Source organism: Panthera tigris, chromosome A1, assembly GCF_018350195.1.
Source record: "Panthera tigris isolate Pti1 chromosome A1, P.tigris_Pti1_mat1.1, whole genome shotgun sequence".
NCBI classification, from domain to species: Eukaryota; Metazoa; Chordata; class Mammalia; order Carnivora; family Felidae; genus Panthera; species Panthera tigris.
Window position 1 is genome coordinate 56,015,373 of NC_056660.1, and position 27,111 is coordinate 56,042,483.

Sequence of the window (27,111 nt, forward strand, 5' to 3'; positions counted from 1 at the left end):
CCATATGATAAGAGAATAATATCCTATTAATAATATCAAAAAGATTACCATAGGGGGGTTGAGAATACATAACTAGAGTTTAGGAGATACTTATTTTGTTGATCAATAATATTGGAAGTGAGATGTGCTGAGGTGAAAATCAACAATGCAGGAATGTGGGATATTGACATAAGATATAGTAATTGTCTTGGGACACAACCACACACAGAACTCAGATAATTAGGTTGGAAGAAGAAAACAGATAGGAAGAGTCTGAGAGGTTTGTTAGCTAAATTGCAGAGAGATAAGGGAAGGGAGAAAGAAAAGGAGGGAGGAAAATTAATAGCTATAAATGAAAATTATACAGAGTTCAAAACAGTTAAAACTGAAGAAGCTCTATTGGCTTTTTTAGTTAGAAAATGGGAAGCAAATTTCTTCTGTGTATTTAAGTAGAAGCTTTCTGAAGACAATTTTATTTTCCATCTCACAAAACGATTCTCATGGTAAATATGCTAGACATTTGGAGTAACTTTAAGTAATATGGTTGTGGGAGATGAGCACAAGGTCAATGACTTATTCCTCATGTATGTGTCAGACACTTGATGGCTTTTGGTTTTATAGTCTCAACACAGAAACATGTTAGTCACAGAAGGGTTATCCTAGCTAGTGTCCACAAGCCTATGATGTAAACAAATGTAGAACTGCACTGATAGAAACATGTTTTGAATGCTCTGCTGAACTAGCAACAGCTGTCTTGAAGTAATGGCTTAAGGAGTTACAGGCCTCAGTTGTCAGCACTTACAGTGTTCTTCCCAGAAGCAACAACCTTTTCAAGCATTATATTGGCAGTGACACCCATACAATTAAAAAAAAAAACACCTCACTAGATTCAAAATAGACAGATTGAATGATAATTTCATTCTGTATAGCTCAACTTTTTGAATTCCTAATAGAAACTGCTTTTTTAAAAAAGAATGGGTTCATTTTGGACATATGTTCACATGTTACTTTAGTGAAGATTGGTGTCTTTATTTGTGGCTTTAAACCATATTAAGTGCGACCAAGAATTGTGAGGAAAATGTATGAGTAGTTTATGCTAAGGCTCGTCAGCTTTCTCTTTAATCCAGAAAACTAGATAAGAGTTGCTCATTTACTAACTGGAGAGGATTATAAATTTGTTACCAGGGGGACACTTGGAATGAAGAGGGGAAAGACAAAAGGCAAAGGCTTGAATAGATGTGAAAATGTTAATAGTTCAGTGCTATGTTGTGCAAAGTAATAAAAACATTGAAAGTGGACAGAAAAAAGTGAGTGTTAACGTTTCTGGAAAATAATGGTTTAATGCTTCATGTTCTCTAAGGACCTAATTATGAGCTATTCTGAATAGCGCACCTCAAGTATTGACAGACAGTCTGTTTATATTGGTTCCTAATTAAAGACTTTCCTCCTCACACCCCTAAAAAGGTTTAGCAAAGACATCTTTCAACACTAACAAGCATACTGTGAAGCCACATGTTGGGAGGCAAAAGTAAATGAATTAAGAAAATAGAGTTTAAATATCGTCATAGGCTGGAAGAGAGACATTTCTCTTTAACTTTCAAGGAAAACAATCTTTTTATTTATCTGTCCAGGTTTCCAGTCATTTTTTACATTTCCCATATTTTACATAAAGATCAATCATATTTTTAAACTCCCAGAACAGCATCAGTGGTGGTAATGCTTCTCAAAAATTATAATCCTGGGATAAACCTTTATGAAAACACTTTCACTCTTCAGTTTCTTTGATGAATGCATTCAGTTCAACTTGTGTGTAGAAATTCCCTAAATATTTTTATGTGTCACATGACAGTAAACAGGAAGTGGACAGATTTCTAATTGTATCTGGTTATTTCTGGTAATAATATCATGTCTTGGGAATGTTTCGAGAAGGAAAGGGAGTAACACTAACAACCGGGTGGAATATTACTAGTATAATACCTTGATTTCATGAGGGATTTAATGGCAAGGAATAGGAATATCAACAATAGAGATACATTGCAGGTATATATACGAGCCTCAGACAAGTTCTTACTTTATGTCAGTAGTTTTTCTGGACTTTTTAAGCATATCGTTTAACTGTCATGCAAGCAACAATTAATATATTTATATTCTCACTTTTATACAGGCCAGGATTTGAAAAGTCTGTCAGACTGCAGTGCTCTTAAAATTTTCACTACTCTAACATTTAGATCTAATGCTTCATGGAGAAAGCTCTCTCACAAAAAGTGTGATTTGGCAGACTAGCCGTTCTCCTTGGTTTCTTCTAAATGTACTAAGCCTCATTTTGTTGGTTTGGAAGAGTTCTGATTGTTTTCATGGCTGCTCTTAACCGTATCAGCCATATCAGTCTAATTCAGATCTGATTTTCAGCAAATAGTTTTTTAGCTTTGTATATCCTTCATATTCTGCTGTATTCCTTTGTATTGCTCTTGTTTTCTGGTTTTTAATTGCTTAATTACTCATAACAATGAGCATCACTCCACCTATTTAACCATATTTTTGCAGAATTTACCTTGTTCTTTTAAACATCACAAAATATTATAAAAATATAATAATATTTAAAAGCTGCAACACATGAATGGTTTCCTAGAGGATAAGCTAAAATATTCGTAAAGATTCTCAATATGTAGATCATTCCGAACTAGACAATAGAAGAAAACATTTATAGATTTTCTTGGGCGGGGGGCAGAAAGGCATATTGCAGACAGATATTCCCAGTGTTAAAGCCTATATTTAGGTGATGAATAATTTTCACCAGATTATTATGTGTTCTAAAGAAAAGACAAAATCCAGAGCTATCCACCTGTGGAATTCAATCATTTAAAATACAGCAACGTTCTCTGCTCCTCACTGCAAATGTCTTTCCAGGGTGATTTTACTGTGGTGACATTTGGCTGAAATGAGACCATTGGGATCCAAACATACTCCCAACTGTGAGTAAAATTTTTCCTTTCAAAATGTTAACGTGTTTTCCAGCTCTTTCGTATCATTCATACTGAAAATGAAAGCACAGTTTTCTTGATATTTCTGCCAACAGGACCTAATTTTAAGTATTTAATTTTCTGAATGTACATTACCCTTCTAATGTAAGTGTAGAATTAGAATCATAGAAAAAAATGGCTTAAAAGGCCTTTGAGAGTTCACCAAATTTATCTGCCTGTTTCAAATTATTTGGCCTCCTCACCAATCTGGGCATATATTTATTTACATTCTCTTAAGGGAAACATCTCCAGAGAAGAATATTACATAAGCAAACAAAATCCCCAAAGAACAATCCCTGAGAAGTTTCTGTAATTCCTCTTTTTAAACTCTCTCTCCCCCTCCCTCCTTTCCTCCACACCTGCCTCTCTCTCTCTTTCTCACACGCACACACACACTCAAACACACACACACACACACACACACACACACACACACACACAGTAACCTTTTCTAAGATGTGTTCTGATACTTCCTTTCCTTTCTTTTCTCTTCATGTTTCTCTCTTCTCTCCTCACATTAATGAGGTATAGTAACAGTACAGTTTGAAAATTACATCTTTAAGACACTGACGATGATTTGGTAATTTATAGAGACACACAGGCACACACATGCACACACACACACTCCCACATTTCAGTGAGTCTAATAGCTTTATGCCAATTGCAATCTTTATAGCTAACATGATTACACTTGATGAAAAATGCTCACCTATAAGCAGCCAGACCTCAAAAAGCAAAAAGGACTTCCCTTTATTCATTCCTTCTGTACGTGTTAGTACCTTATTTTTTTCAGGGTGGTTTTAAAGAGTAGCGTTGGACAAGGCTGATATTGAATATGTCTTTAACCTCAAAATACATGTACAGTATATTGTTTTCTCTTTAAATGTGTGTTATTACTCTTGGTTAATTCAGAATTTGCTCCTCTGAAATCAAGAAAATAAGTGATTAAAAGCTGACATATTATAAACTATATATTTCTGTGCATTTGTTTTAACTTACTAGTTTTGCTAGAATTGCCAGAGTTGAAAGAGAGATATGAAGAAGACAAATGCAGGGGTGTTTTGATTGAAAATTTATCATTTGAGGGCATACAACTAAAATAAATTATGTCCTTAAAAGTGTTGCATTCTTTTGGAAATGATACCGTGGTAGAATGGTAATTCAAACACGTGAATAATATTTATGGACTAGGCAATAAAGTTATTTATTTTTCATAGTTCTTTCTTTGCCTTGACCTATGTTTAATATTTAAGAATTATTTTTTTGCCAACATTATAATATTACCTTCCTTCTTTATAGAGATAGAGATTAAATTTATCAATTAGAAATCCCCATCCTGTATTTCCTAGAAGAATGATAACCTTATTAGAAGAATATAATGCATTTGAATTGACTTGAATATAATTAAATTTAACTGCAGCCTGTGGGTTTTTTTTCCTTTAAACAAAGGCTTACAAATGGAAAATTATGTGAAAGGAAAACATTTGTGTATGGTTGTTTCTGTACCATGATCTCTGAAATGTGATTTGAAACTCCATAGTGCAATTTATTCAATCTAAGCAAAAGTAACTATTTATGGTTTAGGAAATGGACTATTTATTTTTGCCACTGTTCAAAGATTATTTATTTAAGTTATAAATTAATCAAAACTATCTTTGAGAATATTCACCTTCATTTTTATAAATTAGTTTCCTAAAATAGTGCAAATGTACAAGCAAAAACATTTCTAATTTCTTGTAAAATAAAAATTCATTCAGTACTTACAAAGTTAAGTTTGAGTTTTACCTATAAGATGATTATCTTAATAATAATTTTCTCATGGACAATAACTCCAAAGAGAATGACATAATTTGACTGCTTAAACATTTTTGAAACATATGAACTTTTAATGTTGGGATGCATTTTTCTTTGTATGTATATTATACTTTCTGTGAAACATGAAACACAAAGATTATACTTGCCACATATTATATCTAATCATCTTTTTCTCAGATTAATTACATCATGAATCAGATACAGTAAATTAAAATATACTGAAAAAAATAAAAATAGAATTAAACTCTACTTTTAAAAAAGCTGCACAGCACAGATAGCAGTGACAGATCTTCCCCAACCCTTAGGCAGATGGAACCTGGATGATGGTACTTTTTAAAAAAAAAATTCATTTAAATTCAAGTTAGTTAACATATCATATAGTATTGGTTTCAGGAGTAAAACCTAGTGATTCATCAATTGCATATAATAACCAGTTCTCATCCCAACAAATGCCCTCCTTAATGCACATCACGCATTCTTATCCCCTGCCCACCTCCCTTTCAGCAACCCTCAGTTCTCTGTATTTAAGAGTCTCTTATGGTTTGCCTCCCTCTCTGTTTTTATCTTATTTTTCCTTCACTTACTCTATGTTCATCTGTTTTGTTTCTTAAATTCCACATATGAGTGAAATCATATGATAATCTTTCTCTCACTTATTTCACTTAGCATATATACTTTAGTTCCAACCATGTTGTTGCAAATGGCAAGATTTCATTCTTTTTGGTCACCCAGTAATATTCCATTGTGTGTGTGTATGTATGTGTGTGTGTATATATATGTTTTTTATGGGATGGTGTATTTTTATTTTGTATTGCCCTTTCTGGTTTTCCTTACACGCATGTTGATGAGCTACAGGAAGGAGGTCACAAGTAAGACTGAGCAGCCAGTACTTTGAATCCTGTCACTAAAGAAATGTGCCTGCTTGCCCACCACTCTTGTTCTCACTCACTTTGCCTATTTCCAATTTTGTGTCCAGTTTCCATAGACGATGGGGCTGCCCTCCCCCCAGCAAGCCCAGCTTGATTCCATGCTTGTCTTGAGTAGCAGTTTTGCTCAGTAGGTCTGTCCCAGCTTCCTACACACATGCTCTCTGATGGAAAGTGCCTATGTTATTCCTAGATAAAGCTCTTTGGGATACTTTCCCTAGCTTCTCTGCTGATCCAAGGTCACCCAGCACAGTGGGTTGGGTGAAAAGAGCCCTGACACTGCCTTTTGAGGAGCAAGCTTGGAAGGTGGGGGCTTCTTTCCCCCCACTGTCACCTTCTGCCTCATCAGGTCCTTAGCAGCCGGGCCAGTGTCCTCACAGGTCTTAGGGCCACCTACTCTATCGTTTTGTACAGGTTAAACTCTAGGGTCTCCATCTGTGGTCATTTTGTCTGAATCTCTACCTCACTCTTTAATGATACCAGCTGTTTTCAGCCGTTTTACGTAATGTTGCTGACGGACTATGTGGGGAGAGGAAGGAAAGATAAATCTATAAATATATTTTTTGAAGTAAAATCTTTAATAAAGTGTTGCTTTTCTTTGAAGAGAAAAACTCTGTTTTAAAAAAATTATAAAGCTTTCTTTATGTAACTAATTTTTACAATTGTTGCTCAGGTTCAGTCTGCTGTTGTTTTCCTCCATTTGTATTCTTATTCACAAAGGCTTGCTGTGCCTTTGCCTTTGTTTAATCTTTTGATGTCTAGTTTAATCCTTACCATTCCCTTGCTGCTTCAGCCTACATTGATCTCTCTTTTGCTAGTCTCTTATAGCACTGGCTGATTAATTTTGTGTTACTGTCTTTCAATATATGTTGTAATTAGCTAAGCTAAGGTAAGAATCATTAGAAAATAAGTCAATCTGAAATATAATGACATTTTATTTTTCATTTTATTTTGCATAAATTTTCCTCTTCTCACTCAAATTTTTCACTATTATTATTGTTAAATGTTAAGGCTCACTGTTATGAGCCTTTAATTAGGAAACTTCCCCCAAAGCTAATATTAGTCAATATTAGAACACATGGTGCTTCTTGAACTTTGGCATCAAAAAAATTAATAATTTACCCTGAATGACATCTCTAGTCGTCATTAGGCAGGGAATTTCTAGTTTTATTGCTCTCTGTGTGAATTGTGGCAATGAACTACTAAATCACGGTCACCTCAGGTTATATGTCTTCTTCTTTTTATTTTTTTTCTTTAGAACAACACATTAAGCAACTCAATTCAAATTATGTGTCATTCTAATTGGAACTGGAGAGCAATTAACTTTTGTGTGGCAAAATGTCAAGTACTTTTTTTTTAACTCACCAAAAGGAATACTTCAAGAGAAGTCTATAGTTTCATATAAATTACAATTGTTGCTACCATTGCTCTCTGTTTCAATTAGTTTGTGAACTACTTTAAGTATGGCTAAGGATAACAACTAGGAAATTGAAGAAGCAACAACTGTGTTTTGCCTTTTGGCATGACATCACTTCTTAAGACTCCAAATCAGTGCAAATTCCAATTCAAGTAAATAGATTTTCCCAGTTTTATAAAAAAAGAAACTATAGCATGCCCAAGTTATATATCTTTTTTGCCTCGGTCCGATATCCCCAAATTTATATTAATGAAATCTACTTATGTGGTTGCTCACATAATTGTGGTTCATAAACCAGCACAATAAATCTAAAACAGAAGAACTAAATAACAGACAAGAAATTGAATAAGCAAGATATATATTATCTTTCTCCACTTCATAATTGAATATATTCCCTAGATCCATGTATATTATAATTCAAAGTAATCTTTTACAAAACTATAGAACTTTTTCTTTTTTTTCTTTCCTTCTTTCTTTCTTTCTTTCTTTCTTTCTTTCTTTCTTTCTTTCTTTCATTCTTTCTTTTTTCTTTTCTCCTTTCTCTTTCTGCTTCTGCTTATGTTCCTATTACAGTATAATATTAAAAACTTCTGATTTATTGAATTTTAGTGACAAAGTGGAGAAATGTGATGAAAAATATATTTCCTAATAGACCCAAATATTTTTAGTTCTTCTGTGAAAGAAAGCCAAATTTGGATAAACCTGTGTTCAATAATTAGTGTTTCTGTACTTTATCTCTTGGAAATGATTTAGATGTTAAATGAATATACATCACTTAACTTATCTCAGTGTAACTTTAATGGTTCAACTTACCAAAAAGATTTCAGAAACGATGTTTAAATAGATATACTATAAAGCATAATCATTGTTGACTAGTTCATTTATAAACTTTATCCACTTATATCTATTTATATACTTAATCTAGCAATCATGTTTAGATTATTCATGGAAATTTCATAAGACCTTATACAGGCATAATCTTAACTTAATCTTTCTTGCTGATAAATTCTGTAACAGAGGTAATAAGAGCTTATTTGACTTCTAGTAAACCTAGGTAGAATAAAAGCTGTATGGCCGCATTATATTTAGTGATGATGACTCTAAAGACATTCCTGTTTTAATTAAACCAACAAATTTAAACCAGCTTTTATTTACTGAAAATTATTCTAGCGTGCCTGAGTGGTTCAGTCAGTTAAGCATCGACTCTTGATTTCAGCTCAGGTCATGATCTCATGGTTCCTGAGCTCAAGCCCCACATTGGGCCCTGTGCTGACAGTGCAAAGCCTGCTTGGGATTCTCTCCCTCCCTCTCTCTCTGCCTGTCTTCTGCTTGTGCTCTCTGTTCTCAAAATAAAAAAATAAATGAACTTAAAAAAAGTATTACCCCAGATCACATGAATTTGAAAAATATTTGAGTTAGTGTTTATATTTCTAAGACTATGTTTAATTTATATAAATGCTTAATTTTCTTTAAGCAAAGTAAATAGAGCTCTCTACAAATTAGTTTCAGCAGTGCCATCCAGAGGTGGAAAAATATCACACGTTTATAACATACATCCACAGACATAGATAAGCGTGCAGACAAATACAAATAGAAATCTTACAGTTTTGGGGAGTCTTGGTGGCTCAGTCAGTTCGGTGTCCGACTTTGGCTCAGGTTATGATCTCACAGTCCGTGAGTTCAAGCCCCACATTGGGCTCTGTGCTGACAGCTCAGAGCCTGTTGCCTGCTTCAGATTCTGTCTCCCTCTCTCTCTGCCCTTCCCCCACTCAAACTCTGTCTCTCTCAAAAATAAAGTAAAAACATAAAAAAAATTAGAAATCATATGGTTTTTGTTTTAAAAACTTAGCCATGACACAAATGTTATAATGCAAAACTCGCTAGTTGATAAAAGAACAGTTTGATCCAGATTATGTTTCTGGCAATGGAATAAGTTAAGGTTAACTGATAAGATACCTTATAGTTTTGGGGTGCCTGGCTGACTCAGTTGGTTAAGCGTCTAACTCTTGGGTTCAGCTCATGTCATGATCTCATTGTTTGTGGGTTCATACCCCTGCATCAGGCTCTGCATTGACTAGGGCAGAGACTGCTTGGGATTCTCTCTCTGCCCCTTCCATCCTCTCTCTCTGTCTCTCTCTCAAGATAAACAAATAAACTTTAAAAAAAAAAGCTTAAATTTTATACTATTATTTATGGAGAAGACTTTTATGATTTCTTTCATTTGCCTAGCTTCCAAATAGACTCTTTTTTTTGTTCCCTTTGGTAAGAATTAGCTAATTTCCCGGAGAAGACCAGGAAGAACATTTATGTCTCAAAGGCACAGAGAAAGCATACAAGTTCTTCCAAGAAGGACTTTTGTTTTCAAAGGCCAGAATTTTTGCAGTACCTGCAAGCCTTCTGAAATGAATAGGGGAAGTTTGAGAATTGGTAAAAAGGATAAGTATTTTTTTTTGATTATTTTTGTTTCCATTGTTGTAAAGACTCAATTTATAAGACAAGTTGTACAGGTTGTTCTCAGTTTGTAAGAGTGTTTGTAATTCCTCAAAGATTGGATTATAACCTGAATGATATCAAGGGTCACCAAACAAATATATTATCTTCAATTTCCTTCTTTGTCTCAGGAGAAGATCTTTAACTAAAATAGAAATCAAAATATTTCCATGTTCTAGATTTAGAATTGTTTGTCTTTGAAATGTTTTCTTTCCCTCTGGGTACGTAATTTCATTTTAGCCAGGGAAAAAGACCTCAAATGTTTCTATTAGGCTCTGAATATCAACTTACAACTTGGCCAACTTCTGACCATAGAGTTACTTAAAAAAAATCCTTTTAAGTGTCTTGTCAAGTTTTAGCAAAGACAAACAGTAAATATCCCCAGAAGTATTGAATGACACCTTAGATGCAAGAGGCATCCCCAAAGAGGATGCAAAAAGTACTACCCTCCCAAGTTCCAGAACCACTCTCAAAAATTGTCAAAAGAAAGAAAAGCAGACAATTCTGAGAGCTGTCAACAATCAGTCGAATTCTAGCTTCGAGTGAAGTGCAATATGCATTTCTGTTGGCCATATCTAGCTGCAAGTGGAGTTGAACCCACATTTCTGTCTGATTATATCTTTGGGCCCCCAAACTGATGGTTCAGTTGTCTGAATATACAAGAACTGACAACCCATGTGTTCAGGCAGGCAGAAAACCAAGTCAAATTCTCAGGATACAAAATAAAACAAACAAGAAGGTAGTAACTGTCCCTGGGAGAGAAATAATCAGCAACAAATGGGCACCTCAGAACCATAACTCACAAGAGTCTAGATGCAGAAAGGAAAGGATAACATGAAATTTTACCTTCCTTTCTCTATCAGGCACTACAGAGATCAAGGGAATTGACTTTAGTAAGAATTCTGTCACTTTACTGGCTTCTGCCAGTTTTCCCAGGATCCTTTCTGTAAGCTCTGAAGTGAGTAGGGTTTAAAGAAGACAGTTTGGGTCTGATATCTAATAGAATTTGTCAAAGTTTTCTGTGATTTTTACTTTTAGTTTCCTGTTGATTATTTAAGAGAATAAGTGGTAGCAGTTACCAGAGAATTCCTCAGAGTCCCATCAGTCCTCGGAAGGGAGTAGATGTAGGCGCATTCAATTTGGTGTCAAATGACTTGACAAAATCTTGGAGGATAATCTTCTTTACGAGTGTTCATGTTGACTGCAAATGAGACCCTGATTCTGGGGTCAGTGTTTTGATTATGACCCCTAGGAGGGTGCAGAGAGGGAGGCCCACATATTTTAGGTTTCTGGCCTTGGAGCTGTTGCAGTTGTAGGGCACTAACTTAGGGGACTTTTATTTATGGCCTTGTAGTCTCTTCAGAGTAAAGAGATAATTCAGGTAATTGTAGTCTTGTCAGAGTGAAGAGACAATTCAGGTAAGGATTAATAGACTGTGAGTACTCAGGTTAAGGATAAAGGGGAATAGTAGAAGTCACATCAGTCTTATAGTCTTTTGTTTTAGGTAGTACTTTGTGTATTTGATATTTCATTAGCTTTTGTAATAAATATTTTAATAAAGCTATTTTGGAATCTTGAAACCTTTTGGAGCCTTCTGCATGCCAATTAAAATAAGTGTCCCATTTTGTTTGATTTGAAAACCTTGCTTTCAAGTGAACTTCTCAAATGAATGATCTTTTCTAATTGAAACATTCTCTATCATCACCATTGTTTTAGTAAGATTTTACCATTTTTATAGATATCTCCAGCTTCTAGGGTCATAGTTGTTAAACTGTGATAAGCAGGTGTGCTGAAAGGTTGAGCATTCAATTCATTAAAACTGAGGGTCTCATCTCTTTAGCTAAATCTTTGGATCTCTTGGAGCCAGAATAATATCTAAGATGATGTGCCATTGTGATGAGGATTTTGTGGCATTTAAAAGTGTATCTTATTGCACAGAATAAATTTTCTTGAGATTGGTGGGTGACCCATTGTAAATCTAACTCATTTCATGACCAACTTATCCTAGCACGGGAGTGTAGGAGTTAGGTCGAGAACATTCTCACAGTTTTTAAGACTTGACCCATGCCCACCAAGTCTGCAGTTTTGGCTTCCAAGATTCCCATTAGCAATAGATCTATTACTCCTTTCACTTGAGGATTTCTTTCTAGTGGCAGATACCATATTGACTTTTAGTAGTCTGACTTGTGCCTACTTAGATTTTGATTTTGATGGTCAAAACAGTCTGGTATTTTTTGTATTAATTTATTTCCCCAGGTCCCCCAGCAGCTTATGCTGTGCGCTTAACACAGCATAAGCTTTGTGAGTCCTTGAGGCTTTGTGAGTCCTATAACAACTGCCATGCACTATGGACATTGGAATTCCTTCTTCTTGAGTCCTCTAGTGGTTGCAACCCATGTGGGCTCCCAATGTAACCACCTTGCAGGTTCCAGAAACTTTTCTGGGAACTTTATTAAACCCCAGATCCTTCCCAGGACCCCAGAACTTTTCTGGGAATAATATATATATATATTTAATATATAGTTTTATATATTTTACATATGTATATATATATATATATAGTTTATATATATAGCTTATATGTATAGTTTATATATGTATAGTTTATATATCTAGTTTATATATATATGTAACTTTATATATGTATATACACATATACTTTATATATATGTATATATAAGGCTATACATATATATAAAGTTATATATATATAAAGTTATATAAACTTTAAATATATATAAATATATCTATATATTTGTGTGTGTGTAGGCACCTTTCCTGTGTGTCTCCTCCTGAAGGCCATTAGTGGTCAGCTTCGGACCCCATTTCTCATCTCCAAAAACTGTTAAAAAATGATTAAAGAAGACAGTTGAGGTGATTCAAAGAAACTTTATTTAATACTTTATTACGTGAATAGTCTCTTTTCACAGACTTCCAGATGGGGCAGTGGGCAGGAAGCTCTTTTATAGGAGAAAGAAAAAAGAACAGGAAGGGCAAAATAGTAAAACAAAACAAAACAAAGAAAACTATTTTCTTGGGCCATATATATAGTCAACCTTGTTTGGGATAAGAAGGCCCAGTGTGGGTTTGGCGTTTGGGGATTGGCTGTTTGACTGTGTTCATGGTCAAGTGCAGCATTTACAGCGTCATCTAAATTATCTAAGTTTCAATTTGATGACATGGCACCACCAGCAGTAGTGACTCCACCTTGGGCTTAGACAGTTATTTCGACATATTTGATAATCTGGAGAAAAGTTTTGATTTAAAATCAAATATGTGAATATGAAAAATAGAATATGTAGCCTTATTCTATGGATATACGAAGAGACACAATTGTTGATGACTTATTACAGAGTAACACCATGTAAGTATTATAGAAAAGCCAAAGTCAGAAAGAAAGAATATGCTTCAATTCTGTGGTTAGTGTTCTTTCATATTTTTAATAAAGCTATTCACATTGTTATTTTATTAAGTTATTTTGTTTGGAAAATGTGTTTTTTAGCTATTACTCCAATTTAATTTATTTTTGATTATAATTATACCTGTTTTGATCCAGTAAATAGGTAAACATTTTGAGATATAATGTAATCCATTTACTTAAAAAGGAGTAAGGAAAATCTTCCATTGATTTATTCAATGTATATACATTGATCACTGATTTGGGGCAAATTATCTGGAAGGGTTAACAGTTAACCAAAAGTTTAGGCCCTCATCCCTAACAGGATGGATAGATATTTAACAATAAATTAAACAGTTTCTGTATTAATTACATGTATGGTGTGGTATTTAATAAAAGAAGTTCAGGTATATAAAATAGTGTATAATAAGGATCTGAAGTTGTCCTGATGGTCAGTAAAAAGTTCCCTGAAGTACAGTTTTAGTTGAGAGCACAAAAATGTGTTGATTTAACTTAAAGATTATAATGATGAATTGGGGCAGGGACGAGGCTGTGTGTAAAACAATATAGGAAGAAGAAATGTGAGGAGGGGCGCCTGCGTGGCTCAGTCAGTTGAGCGTCCGACTTCAGCTCGGGTCATGATCTTGCAGTTGACGAGTTCAAGCCCTGCGTCGGGCTCTGTGCTGACAGCTCGGAGCCTGGAACCTGCTTCTGATTCTGTGTCTCCCTCTTTCTCTGCCTCTCCCCAGCTCATGCTCTGTCTCTCTCTGTCTCAAAAATAAAAATAAACATTAAAAATTAAAAAAAAAAAAGAAATGTGGGGACAAAATACCTGAGGGAGGAAAATACTGCATCCATTACAGGAATTGAAAAAAAAGGCAATATGGTGGTTGAAAGTCTATAAATTACTGATAGATTGATGCTGGAATAGAAGAGAAGGAGAAGCCAGTTCTTTAGGGAGTTGTAAGCCAGGTTAGTAATTTGTCTCTTTATGTTAAGAACAATGAACAGAAAACATCTAAAGGTTCATATTTATCAGAATTTTTCTTGAGGCACTTCTGTCTTATCTACACTTAAACTAAATTAGACATTAAGGGGAATTTATTGATTCACATTACTGAAAAATCTATGTTTCCTATGTGACTATGAAAGACTGAATTACACAACTGGACAATAGATAGACCATATGTAAAATAAAACTGACCCACAGCCTGCAGCAATCTGCCCAGTAAACCAACCCATCACCTGTAGTAACCAGCCCAGGAAGTCAGCCTGCCATAAATGAGACTAGCAGGAGGCCAGATTGCTATCTCTACTGCTAATCCAGTAATCCTATAATAATTAGCCCAAAATGGTGAGGACTTGATGAATCACTAGAAGTTTCCCTAATTGTTGTCGCCATGTGCAATTTAGGACCGACCACAGAAAGCCAAATGTGCACCTCTAACCATTCCAATTAGCCGATCTACAATTGCTTCTTTCAGCATCCTCCAGTCAGAACAAACCTAAAGATTTCCCTTCCTTCCAATATGAAGTTGTCTCACTTCATTGCCTGCCTTTGAGTCTCTGCCAAAGCTCAAGTGATGGTGACTGACTTCCTTGCTATAGCAAATCTGAGTAAATAGCCTTTGCTTGCTCTTATTTGGCTGACCTTAATTTATTTTCACCTGGATTCAGGTACTGACAGAACTGACAGTAATCTCCCTTTTTGTTCTCTCCCTATTTTTCCATCTCTCTGGTCAACTTTCTTCTACTTTATTTTCTTTCACAAGACCAAGCTGTCCACAAATAAGCTAGTATCAAGGCTAATATCACCCTACAGATACAAATCACAGATAAACACTAATTATTTATCTAAAGACAGACACAAAAACGTGTCCAGGATGATCACAGTCTCATTTTAGCACACAGGTCCATTCCTGAACCAACAATAGTTTCCAAGCAGGTGATTTGTTACTGGGGTTCATAAGATTACTTCTGTGTTGGATTACTATAGGAAATAAAATGATGCCTGGTTTCATTTGAATTTTAGGTAAACAACAAACACTTTTTATAAATGCAAGTGTGACTTGGGGCACCTGGGTGGCTCATTTGGTTTGAGTGTCCAACTTTGGCTCAGGTCATGATCTTGCGTTTGTGGGTTTTGAACCCCACGTTGGGCTCTGTACTGACAACTCAGAGCCTGGAGCTTGCTTTGGATTCTGTACCTCCCTCTATCTCTGTCCCTCCCTTGCTCATGTTCTGTCTCTCAAAAAATAAAATAAAACATTCAAAAATTAAAAAAAAAATAAATTCAAGCATGACTCATGAAATAACTATGAAAAATAAATTTTGTTTACCTCAAATTAAAATTACACTTGGCATCCTGTATATATTACAGCAACCCTACTCATATGGCATGAGAGGCAAAGCTGTCATTAACTCATGTACCAGACTATGAAGTTGTTCAGGGACAAATTCAGAAAGGAAAGGTGTTAAGCTGAAGAACAGTATTATGTCATTACTTTTTTAAAACAAGAGAAAGAGAAATTCAGATTTGAAATTTGAAGGAATAAGCCTGGTTGCTATGTTCAGAGAAACTAGAGGAAATAAGGGAGAATATAGAATACTAATGGCAAACTATTGAAACAGGCAAGATAAAATGTAGGTGGTTTTAACTGGAATGATGTCACAGGGATGATGACAAATATATCAGGCAAGTGGGATAGTAGAATCAATAGCAATTTGTAATTGTTACTTATTAATTAAAATGAGCAAATTTAATAAGATTATAATTAAACTGTTAGAATTTAAGGGAACTTAGCAAGTATCCTGGATGCAAGGTCACCGTGCAATTTCAATTTTATTTTTAAAAAGCAAGTATAAACAACTCAAAAATGTAGTTTAAAAATGTGACATGTAGAGTCACTTCATAATCACAACATCGCTAAAAATAAATCAAATAAAATTTGGGTAAGATTTCTTTACATAAAGATATAAAGCTTTTGAGAGTAGATAGAAAATGCCTAACTAAAACGCAGACACACATCCTATTTGTTGATTAGCAGCATTAATATTATAAAGTTGATATCTGCCCCCTCCTGAAATTATTATGCAGCCCCAATCAAAATTTAAGCAGGTGTTTTTGTGAAAATGTACAAGTTGGTTCTTAAAAAAATATGGAAATACAAGAGCCAAATATAGCAAAGGCAATCTTGAAAAAGTACACAGTGGTTGAATGTACTCTGCTGGATTTTAATACATGTATTAAAGTTAAAGTAGTTCAGAGAATTGGTATTGACACAAGAATAAACAAATAGATCGATGAAACAGAATAGAGTCCTGAAATGGAACCAAGTACATATGGCTGTATTATTTAAAATGAGCTAGCCTTGCAGAATCGTTAGGATTATTCTTTTCAATAAAATGTTCTGGTCCAATAAACGTTCAATAAAGGATATCCATATGAAAAGCATGAAAAAACTGACATTTGGTTTACCACAAAATCAAAAACAGTAAGCTGGTCTTTAGATTTATATGTGAAACCAAAAGAAATAAAATGTGTGGATGATAATGTATGAAGACACATTAATTATATTCATGTTAAGAAATTTACTTAAATAGGACACAAAAAATACCAAACAAGACATGATTGTTCGACCTATTAAAATTAAGAATATTTAAAATCAAGATACCATTAGCATAATGAAAAGATAAGTTGTAGAGTGAGAGAAGATATTTGCAACACATATAACCAACAAGAGGCTTATGTCTACTATTTATTTTTTAATTTTTTATTATTTCTTTAATGTTTATTTATTTTAGAGAGCAGACAGAGTGTGAGTGGGGGAGGGGCAGAGACAAAGAGAGACACAGAATCCAAAGCAGGCCCCAGGCTCTGAGCTGTCAGCACAGAACCCGAAGCGGGGCTTGAACCCACGAACTGTGTGATCATGACCTGAGCCGAAGTCAGATGCTTAACTGACTGAGCCACCCACCTAAGCGCCCCAAATGCTAATGTATTTTTAAAAGAATCCCTATATGAAAGAATGCATACATAAAAGGCAGAGAACAAATAGAAAAAAGATAGATGTTAAGCAATCACTCTGCAAAGATAATATCCTAGTGGCCAATAAAAATATGAAAAGATAGCCATTCTCATTTGTTGTCAGTGAAAAACAATTTAGTCACACTGAGATACCAGAATAGATATAGTTTTATAAAGTTAACAATCTTAAATTTTGGCAGGGATTTGCAGTAACTGGCATTCTCAAACACTGCTGGTGGGAGTATACATTGGTACAAATGTAACTGGTACAAAAAAGAAATGTTTATTGTTGCCTACTAGAATTGAAAATGCAAATTTATTATGACTCATCAATTTTACTCTTATTTATAACCAACAGAAATCCATGTAAAGTTGCAATAAAAGACATTCACAAACATATTTATGGAAGTGTTATTTATAATAATCCACAATGTGGAATAACTAAAATGTTCATCATATGAAAATTGACATTGTATTTTATATATTCATTTCATATATATGTGTATATGTATATACATGCACACACATTATATAGATAGTACTATGTTTACTAGGTTTATATAGTTCATTTTAGGCAATGAAAAAAAGTGCTCCTACACACATACATACCCACACATACACAGGTGCATGTCATAACTAAAAAGAATGAAATAAACCCTACCCACAAACATATTTATATAATTCAACTACATACAAGTGAAAAACAGCCCAGATTAGGCTATGATGATAGAATTCAGGATAGTGAGAAATAAGGATCAAGGAATGTTCCAGTATTTGTCAGCTTAATCCAGTTATTTGTTGCTACATAGTAAACATGGTGGCTCAAGGTGCCTCTTATTTTTTTCATAATTTTTTGGGTCAGGAGTTCAGAAATGACTTGAGTAGGTGGTGCAACTCTGACTGACATGGCCTTCGCAGGGTTGGCTAGGGATGGAAGGTTTACTTTTCAATTGATTCCTTTACTCAGTTTTCTTTGGGCCCATCCCCACTCCCATTAAGTCTCATTCTCCAGGGTTTTATTACGTGGCTTTGACTTATCATAATATGCATGTGTCAGAATCGTCAAACTTTTTACATGATAGCTGGCCTCCAAGAATAAGTCTTCGAAAAGATAAAAGCTGTAAGCTGCAGCTCTCTTAAGGCCTTGTGCAGAAGCTGACGCCAGCTTTATTTCTGCCATATAATATTGGCCAAAGTAATGATAGAGACCTCCCAATCTAAAAGAAAAGAGACATTTAATGGAAGAAGAAGAAAGAAAGTGTATTCCTTTGTATCTGCCACAGGCAGCAACAATTGGGAAGAAGCTTAAAAGATGTTTATGGAATGCAATTAGTATTTCATTTCCTTGTTGGAGTAATAGTTACGTATGTTTGTTCAATTTGTTTTAAATCATCAAGCTATAAGCTTAAACTCTGTTTTGCATATATATGCTGTATTGTTTTAAAAGTTTTTAAAAAAAGATCAGGTGCTAGCTGAAGTTATTTTTAATGATAAAATATTAGATGGAAAACTTATTTGGGTTAAAATACTAATTTTAAGGGTGATGTAATAAGAGAGATTAAACTATTAAAATGAAAATTTGAACTATTAATGAATATTTGATGCCTCCAATATCATAGACATTTTTAATACTTAGACATTTTAAAGATACAGGAGGAAGAGAGAAAGGCATAGAGAGAGAGAAACAAGAAACAGAGAGAATGAAATTATAAAAATAACAAAAAATCTGGAAAACATGGATTCCAGGACCAAATAGGAGATGAGAATTCATTCCTGAATATCAGGTATAGCGGCAAGAAGTTTAATAAATTATATGTATTTCTTCTATAAATTAGGAAAAAGTTTAAGATAATCACTAAAATTCCAAAATTTGGTCCAATGTATAATTATACAGATTTGAGAAGCTCAGCAACCCCTAAATGGGACAAATTCAAAGAACTAAATGCAGGCACACAACAGACAAACTCTTGAAAAACAATGATAAATAGAAAATCTTGAAATCAAGCAGAAATATATATATATATATATGTATATATATATATATATATATATATATATATATATATATATATATACACACACATACATATATCATTATACCAGGGGTATAATCTTCCAATGACTGCAACTAGTAATCAAAAACCATGTAGATTAGCACAGCCTGCTTGGGATTCTCTCTCTTCCTCTCTCTCTGCCTCTCCCTCACTCGTGCACACATGCTCCTTCTTATGCTCTCTCTCTCTCAAAGTAAAAATAAATAAACTTAAAAAAAATCTACTTAGCCTAGAAAACTGCAGAACTCTCTTTAACACTGAAAGAAAAATGACAAAAAACCTCGTTGCAGAATTCTATATCCAGTAAAATATCCTTCAATAATGAAAACGAAATTAATATATTTTCCCATAAGGTTAATCTAAGATTATTTTTGTTACTATACCTAAACTTTAGTGAAGGACATTTTCAACTGTGAATGGAAATATTACCAAGGTAAACTCAGATTTTTAAAAATAAATGAACAGCATATCAAAGATCAATTGCCAGGTACATATGAAAAGAGTAGATTTTTCTCCTATTTTCTTTAAAAACTACATACCTATTAAATAAAAAATTATGACATTGTCTTGTTGATTTATAATATTGTAGATTTAATACATATGCCAACTATAACATAGAAATAACATAAAAGGACCATGAAGGATGGAAATATATCTGTATGATTGAAAAATTTCTGTTTTCTGTGAAGCAGTATGTTACCTCTCAGTTGACCGTAAAATTTATTTATTTATTTATTTATTTTAATTTATTTTAACGTTTATTTATTTTTGAGACAGGGAGAGACAGAGCATGAACGGGGGAGGGTCAGAGAGAGGGAGACACAGAATCTGAAACATGACCGTAAAATTTAGAGATGCATACCATGCTATCTAGAACACCACAGAAATATGTAAGAATACATAACTAAAATCAATGGATATATTAAAATCGAATTCTAAGAAATTCAGGAAATTTAAAAAGATACATGAGGAGAAACAGAAGAAGAAAAGCTAGAGAGGATAAATAGAAAACAAACAATGCAAAGATAGACCTATATCAAACCATAGCAATAGTGGAATTAAATGTTAAGGGACTACATATTCCAATTAGGTTATTGTTGAAGTCAGTAGACTCAATGGACTTTTTTTTCCCTATTATTTTTTTTCTTCCTTTCAATAAATCACAATGTAAACAATATATGTCTTGGGGCGCCTGGGTGGCGCAGTCGGTTAAGCGTCCGACTTCAGCCAGGTCACGATCTCGCGGTCCGTGAGTTCGAGCTCCGCGTCAGGCTCTGGGCTGATGGCTCGGAGCCTGGAGCCTGTTTCCGATTCTGTGTCTCCCTCTCTCTCTGCCCCTCCCCCGTTCATGCTCTGTCTCTCTCTGTCCCAAAAATAAATAAAAAACGTTGAAAAAAAAAATTAGACAATGTATGTCTTTTATTCATATGAGTGGAAAAATAATACAGTAATGTTTTTACTCTTACTGTTTTATTTCTTAAACAATTGTTTATAGAGATTTATGTGGTAGGCACTAAGGCAAACAAACAAACAAACAAACAAACAAACAAAAAACTCCTTTAAAACTAATCAGTGTTTTTGTCAAAATGACAGCACATTTTCCCCCAAATTCAAAATCAATTGCTGCCTACTCAGCAATTATGCAAAAAGTTCAGGTGATTTACATTTTTGTTAGTCAAAATATAGTAAATAAATAATATAAATAATGCATTTTTTTTTTCACAAAACACCATGTGGATTTTAACAGAAATTTGTATAGTATGACAAGAATCCGAGACTAACTTTCATGTAGTTAGCATGAAATAGTTGCAAAGATAAGCCAGACATAGAGCAATTCCACCCATTCATCTAATTTGGAGAAAATCTCCTTTTTGAATTTCTTCTCAAATTTTGTTCTTTTATGTAACACTTGTGTCTTCTATGTTACTAATGTAAACACTTACTCTAATCTGTCACTGATTTTTCTATAATTTGCTCTTCCTCTCTCTGAATGCTTAGTCAACATCATCATTGTTGGAAATAAACTAGCCCTTAGAATTCTTATTCAAACTTTGAATAAGTAATTATCATCTTTAAGTAAAATAGATGGTTTTCAGATTCATCTGTTTGATGCTTTTGGAGATCCTTTATGATGTAAAATATAAGTATATATTAAAAAAAAACTTTTACTTTGATGTTTTCAGTGTTGCCTTCTTAAAATGAAAGAGGAGGAAAACAAGTGGAAAATAGTTTATAGAGGTTTTACTTTGTATGCTAGTTACATATATTGCCTCAATAATTACCCTAATACCTTGGAATAATGTATAGGAATACAAATTATATTTTTAAAAGACTCTCATAATCCTACTTACCAGAAGTAAAAGGTAGACTTTTACTTTGTTGTGAATACAACAATGTAAAATACCATATTAATGATATGAGATGCTAAGAACTACAATGGTTATGATGTTCTTTTATATGCATATATATAATGTTTGTTTACTTATTTTTGAGAGAGAGAGAGAGATGGGGGAAGGACAGAGAGAGGGAGACAAAGAATCCCAAGTAGCCTCTGCATTGTCAGTGCAGAGCCTGACGTGGAACGGGATCCCAAGAATGGTGAGATAATGATCTGAGCTGAAATCAAGAGTCAGATGCTTAACCGACTGAGCCACCCAGGTGCCCCTCCCCTTATATATTTAATACCTCAATAATCTATATGGTGACTCCCTTGATTATGTTGTTATTGTTTTGTTATGTAGGCAGGGTTGGAGCATCAATTATCAAAGTCTTTATTAAGAAATCATCATATTCATTTATTTTCATCTGACAGTGTCTGAAATGTGAGTTTATGGTCAGTCTGCTGATGATGCTCCAGAGCAAGTTTCAGATTGTTCAGCTATAGTTTTCTCCTCTTGTCATCCTAATGTTGTGGGTTCAGATGTTCTTCAAGGATCCTTTCAAGGATAGTCTCAATTGATTGCTATTCCTCCCACTTTGTATACAAAAGTCAGAAGACAGACTATACTTCACTCTGGTCCTCAGCACTCTTTTTAACAAAACATCACCAACACTTACATGTAATAGCAACAAATAATTTATTAGAAGAGGTTGTATACTGAGACGATGAACTCAAACTGGATTTCTTCTTGGTTCTAGTAAGTTTCTATGTGATTATGTCCAGCTAAACTTTTTAAATATTAATTTCCCTGTGTATCAATTTTTTCACTGTTTTTCAAACTTCTGCAAGGCTATTCACATCCAACCCCTTGAAAATGGTAGAGCTCATTCCTTCTTATTGTTAATAGTTTGTCTTGTTTCATTATTTAAAATTGTAGACTTTTTAGGATATTTGAGAGTGAAACCTAACTTTCCTTTCAATGAAAATCCCACCATATAAGCAAAAGACTTTCTGACTTAGTAGCATATACAAAGGCTCTAAGAATACATGTTGGATTCCCCAAAGTCTAGTTAATATGCTCCTAAATAACATACTAATGTATAAATTCACCCTTCAAGAGCATATTTGATAAGCAAAGATTGGGCCACGTTTTTTTGACATTTTTTTTAGTAGAAAGTGAAAAAAAAAATTAGTTCTCACCTGCTGTTGTCTTATCCTGCCAGTAACCAAATGAAATAGAAGTTCTTAAATGGGATAGTTACATCTTTGGTAATAATAAAAACATTCGGGCATAGTGAAGTCTAAATGTAAGGGTTTTTAATTTTTTTTTTAACAGAATGACATTTTTTTAAGAGCTTCACAGACCTAATTCCCAGTGAAACTGGTCAATAGTTATTTATTTATTTATTTATTTATTTATTTATTTATTTTAACGTTTTATTTTATCTTTGAGAGAGAGAGAGTGAATGTGACCTTGGGAGGGGCAGAGAGAAGGGAATAGAGGATCTGAAGTGGGCTCTGTGCTGACAACAGCAAGCTCAATGTGGAGCTGCAACTCATGAATCAGATCATGGCCTGAGTTGAGTTGGACACTTAACCCACTGAGCCACCGTGGCACCCCGGTCAAAGTTATTTTGAAAACATAATTTGATGACATCTTTCTATTTATTCGTGTCTGTTTTAATTTTTCATCACTATTTTTACAGTTTTCAATGTAGAAGTCTTTCATCTCCTTGATTAGGTTTATTCTTGAATATTTTACTCTTTTTGATGCATGACTCCACTTATATCAGGTATCTGAAGTAGTCAAACCTATAGAAGCAGAAAATTAAAGCCGCTAACACTGGCTCATTCTTTATGTGGAGACTCCATACTAGAAGAGACCATTTTGAGAATGGGAAACTGCAGGACTCCATAAAAATCTGATTTGTGTTTCTTTTTTTCTTCTGTTTTTGCTAGGACCTGCATGTCCGCCCCACTTTACATATGCCCCATAATGCAGTTAGAATATGTCCTCCTTGTAAAGGACCAGAGTTAATGATTTCTTTAGAATAGATAACATCTAAGGAAGACCATGTGAGAATGACTGGACAGTGCATATTCAAGACCCAAATTTGAGGAAAAATGTTAGTCTACACTTCCAAGTAGATTGACAAATCCAAGTAGAATAAAGCAAACACATCATGTTAAAAGTTGTGAAAAGCCATAATAAAGCAAAAAATATGAAAGTAGCCAGGGAAAAAATGACTCATTACTTACAAATGATCCCCAATAAAGACAGCAGCTAACTCTTGTCAAAAGTAGGGGAAGTTGGTGTGCCTGGGTGGCTGAGTTGATTAAGCATCTGACTTTTGATTTCAGCTTAACTCATGATCTCACGATTCATGGGATCGAGCACAATGTTGGGCTCTATGCTGGGATTATCTATCTGCTCCTACCCTGCTCACTCTCTCTCTCTCTCTCTCTCAAAGTAAACATTAAAAAAAAAGTAGTGGAAGTAATTAGAAAGTATATTCAAAGTCCTGCAAAAACAAAACAAAACAAAACAAAAAAAACCTGTCAATGAAGTATCCTGCATCTAGCAGAGAAACATTACAAGAAATACTAAAAGAAGTTCTTCAGGCTGAACAAAAGTAAATCCAGACAGATATTCAAATCTACAGACACACATAAAAATAGAACTAGTAAAGGCAATTATGAAATTATGAGAGACAGTATATATACCTGCATATTTTTCTTTAAATTGAATTAAAACCAATTTAATAAATATAAATATATGTGTGGTATAGATAGATAGATAGATAGATAGATAGATAGATAGATGTAATTGTTGGGCCAGTCATAGCACAAAGAAGGCAATGAGAGCAAAGGTGTATTGGGCTCTGTAAATGACAACACAGGGTAACTTGGATTCGTAGGAATAAATGGTGGCAACTAGAAATGATAAATAAGAAGGTCATTGGTACAAACACCAAAAGTATATATTACTCTCTTTTCTTCTTGTGATGTCTTTAAAAATATATGATAATAAACAACCTATCATGGTAAGCATTGTGTAATGCATAGGATTGCCTAATCACTATTTTGTAGATGGGAAACTAATGTAAAATGGTATGTCAACTGCACTCTAATAATAACAATTTAAAAACATGATTATAAAATAATAATAAAAACATTATATTGGGTTTATTAAATGTTGCAATATTTATAATATTAATAGCCCAAAACGAAGAGGGGAGAAGTAGAGCCATGCAAGAGTAATGTTTCCGAATCTCACTGGAATTAAATCAATAGAAACTTGAAGTAGATTTTGATAAGTTAATATATACATGCAAATTCTAGAGCAACCATAGGGAAATGGGCAAAGTATATATAGTAAATCAGAGTTTTTGAAGCTGAAGAACTTCAATATAACCTAAGCTTCAAAATAACCTAAGTTGCGCTATTTTACAGAGTATGTTGCTGTTATTTTGCTTTTCAAATTACACTTCAAAATAGAATAATTATCAAATAACTGATTCTAAAGCACCAAAATTTTCTCATTTTTCCATATAAAGTATTTCCATAAGAACTGCTTTTAGTGATTAGTGGCCCAGCAAATGACATTCCACAGGGGAAAACCAAAATCTGCCTTGAAAACAAATTTCTATTTCCATTCTAGAATGCAAGGACTGCTTGTTTCTCAGATACCTTTCGTTTTTTCAAGCTTCATAATTTATTATCAAGAAAACCCACTAGAATGGCTAGAATTCAAACAAGACAAAACTCTTAATAATAAGTGTTGTAAAATATGTTCAGTATGTGCACTACCAATGTAATTGTTCTAAGAATATAAATTGTTGCAAGCCCTTTGGAAACCCATTTGTGAATAACTATTAAAGACCAATATATGTATAACCTATGGCTTAAAAAACATTTACTCCCAGATATATCTCTAAGAGAAATACATAAATATATACACTAAAACACATATATTAGAATGTTCAAAACAACATTCATAAAACTTCAAAATGGAAATATTCAAATTCCTATTGTCATATTGCTATTCCTATTGTCATATTGCTATTTAGAAATAGCAAAATGAAGATCACTAGATCAATAAAACAATATTTAGTAAGAGTTTATTATGCATATAAGAATAGTTCGTGAACTGGGAACATTCAAACCCAAATCTGAAAGGAAGCTTAGAGGCATGATGTTACAGAAAGGCTTATGAAGTAGAAATGAGGAAGTTGCTTAACTTTTACAATGATTGGTTAGTTATTACAATGGGGTTTCCATATGGCAGGGGATTGGTTAAAGCGATTATCTCATATCATTTTTGAGAGAGAGGGGGAGCACAAGTGAGGGAGATGCGGAGAGAGAATCCCAGGAAGGGCAGAAAGAGAGAGAGAGAGAAGGAGAGAGAGAGGGGAGAGAGAGGAGAGAGAGAGAGGGGGAGAGAGAGAGAGAGAGAGAGAGAGGGAGAGGGAGAGGGAGAGGGAGAGGGAGAGGGAGAGGGAGAGGGAGAGGGAGAGGGAGAGGGAGAGGGAGAGGGAGAAGGAGAAGGAGAGGGAGAAAGGGCTCACCTGATGCGGGACAGGAGCTCACCAACCATGAGATTATAACCTGAGTGGAAGTCAGGTGCTTAACAACTGACCCACCGAGGCACACTCTCATATCATTTTTAAAAAGGATGACTTAAGTTTATTTTATGATAATTAGAGACATTTACAAGAAATAACCTAAGTTATGCTATATTGATGAAGTAAGCTAGAGTTAGTTTTGCTTGACTGGCTTAATGGGTTTTGTCTGCTCAGGGAATTCTCAAGTCCAATGAACATTTTTATTTAATTTTAACCCTATCAACAGTAGAGTAGATTAAAACAATAATTGAGCTTTATTCGTACAATTAAACGTGATTCTGAAATATAAAATAACATCATAGATGAATCTCAACAAAGTAATATTACTTGAATAAAGCCAGACAGAAAAGAGAACTTATTGAGATTACTATGTCTATAAAGTGTCCAAAATAAGATGGTAATTAGTAAAGAGGTAATGATAGATTAGGGACAAGTCAATATGCATAGGGTGAGTAGAGGTAGGTACAAAGGTGTTTTAATTTTATAAAAATTTTCTGAGCTGTGTACTTAATATATGTGTGCTTTACACTACAAACATTATATAAATAAATATTATATAAACATTATAAATAAAAAGAACCTTTGAATATATGATATTATTTCTACTAGGAATACTAGTGTCTTGTAATATAGTTTCTCATTATTCTTGATATAGCAGGGATAAAAATCTTAAAAAAGGAAAGTGAGACATTCTATTGTATAGAAAGAGGAAAAAGGCATAAAGTTTTAGTTAATAGTAAACATATTTAAGAAATAAAATCAGAAAGTGGTCAATTTAGCTGACTTACTATAATTACGTTATAATGAGGAAAATCACAAATTAAACACACAGTCAATAAAAATACCACATACATAATTTAATAAATTATACATTTAGGGAAGAATAGAGAGAAACATACGTGGGTTTTTTCCCCCTCATTCATCACTTCAAGTACAAATACTTGTTAATAGCCTCCTATATTCTTGCAAGTATTCTAGATG

At 33.9% G+C, this 27,111-nt stretch overlaps 1 long non-coding RNA gene across 1 annotated transcript in view; it reads left to right on the forward strand.

The window, feature by feature from the left end:
* LOC122231038 overlaps window positions 1-27,111 on the forward strand; it is an 80,457-nt gene that overhangs the window by 9,093 nt on the left and 44,253 nt on the right. The window contains exon 2 of the long non-coding RNA XR_006208147.1: window positions 2,887-2,951. This is a non-coding gene — a long non-coding RNA (uncharacterized LOC122231038). The remainder of the gene's footprint in view (window positions 1-2,886; window positions 2,952-27,111) is intronic.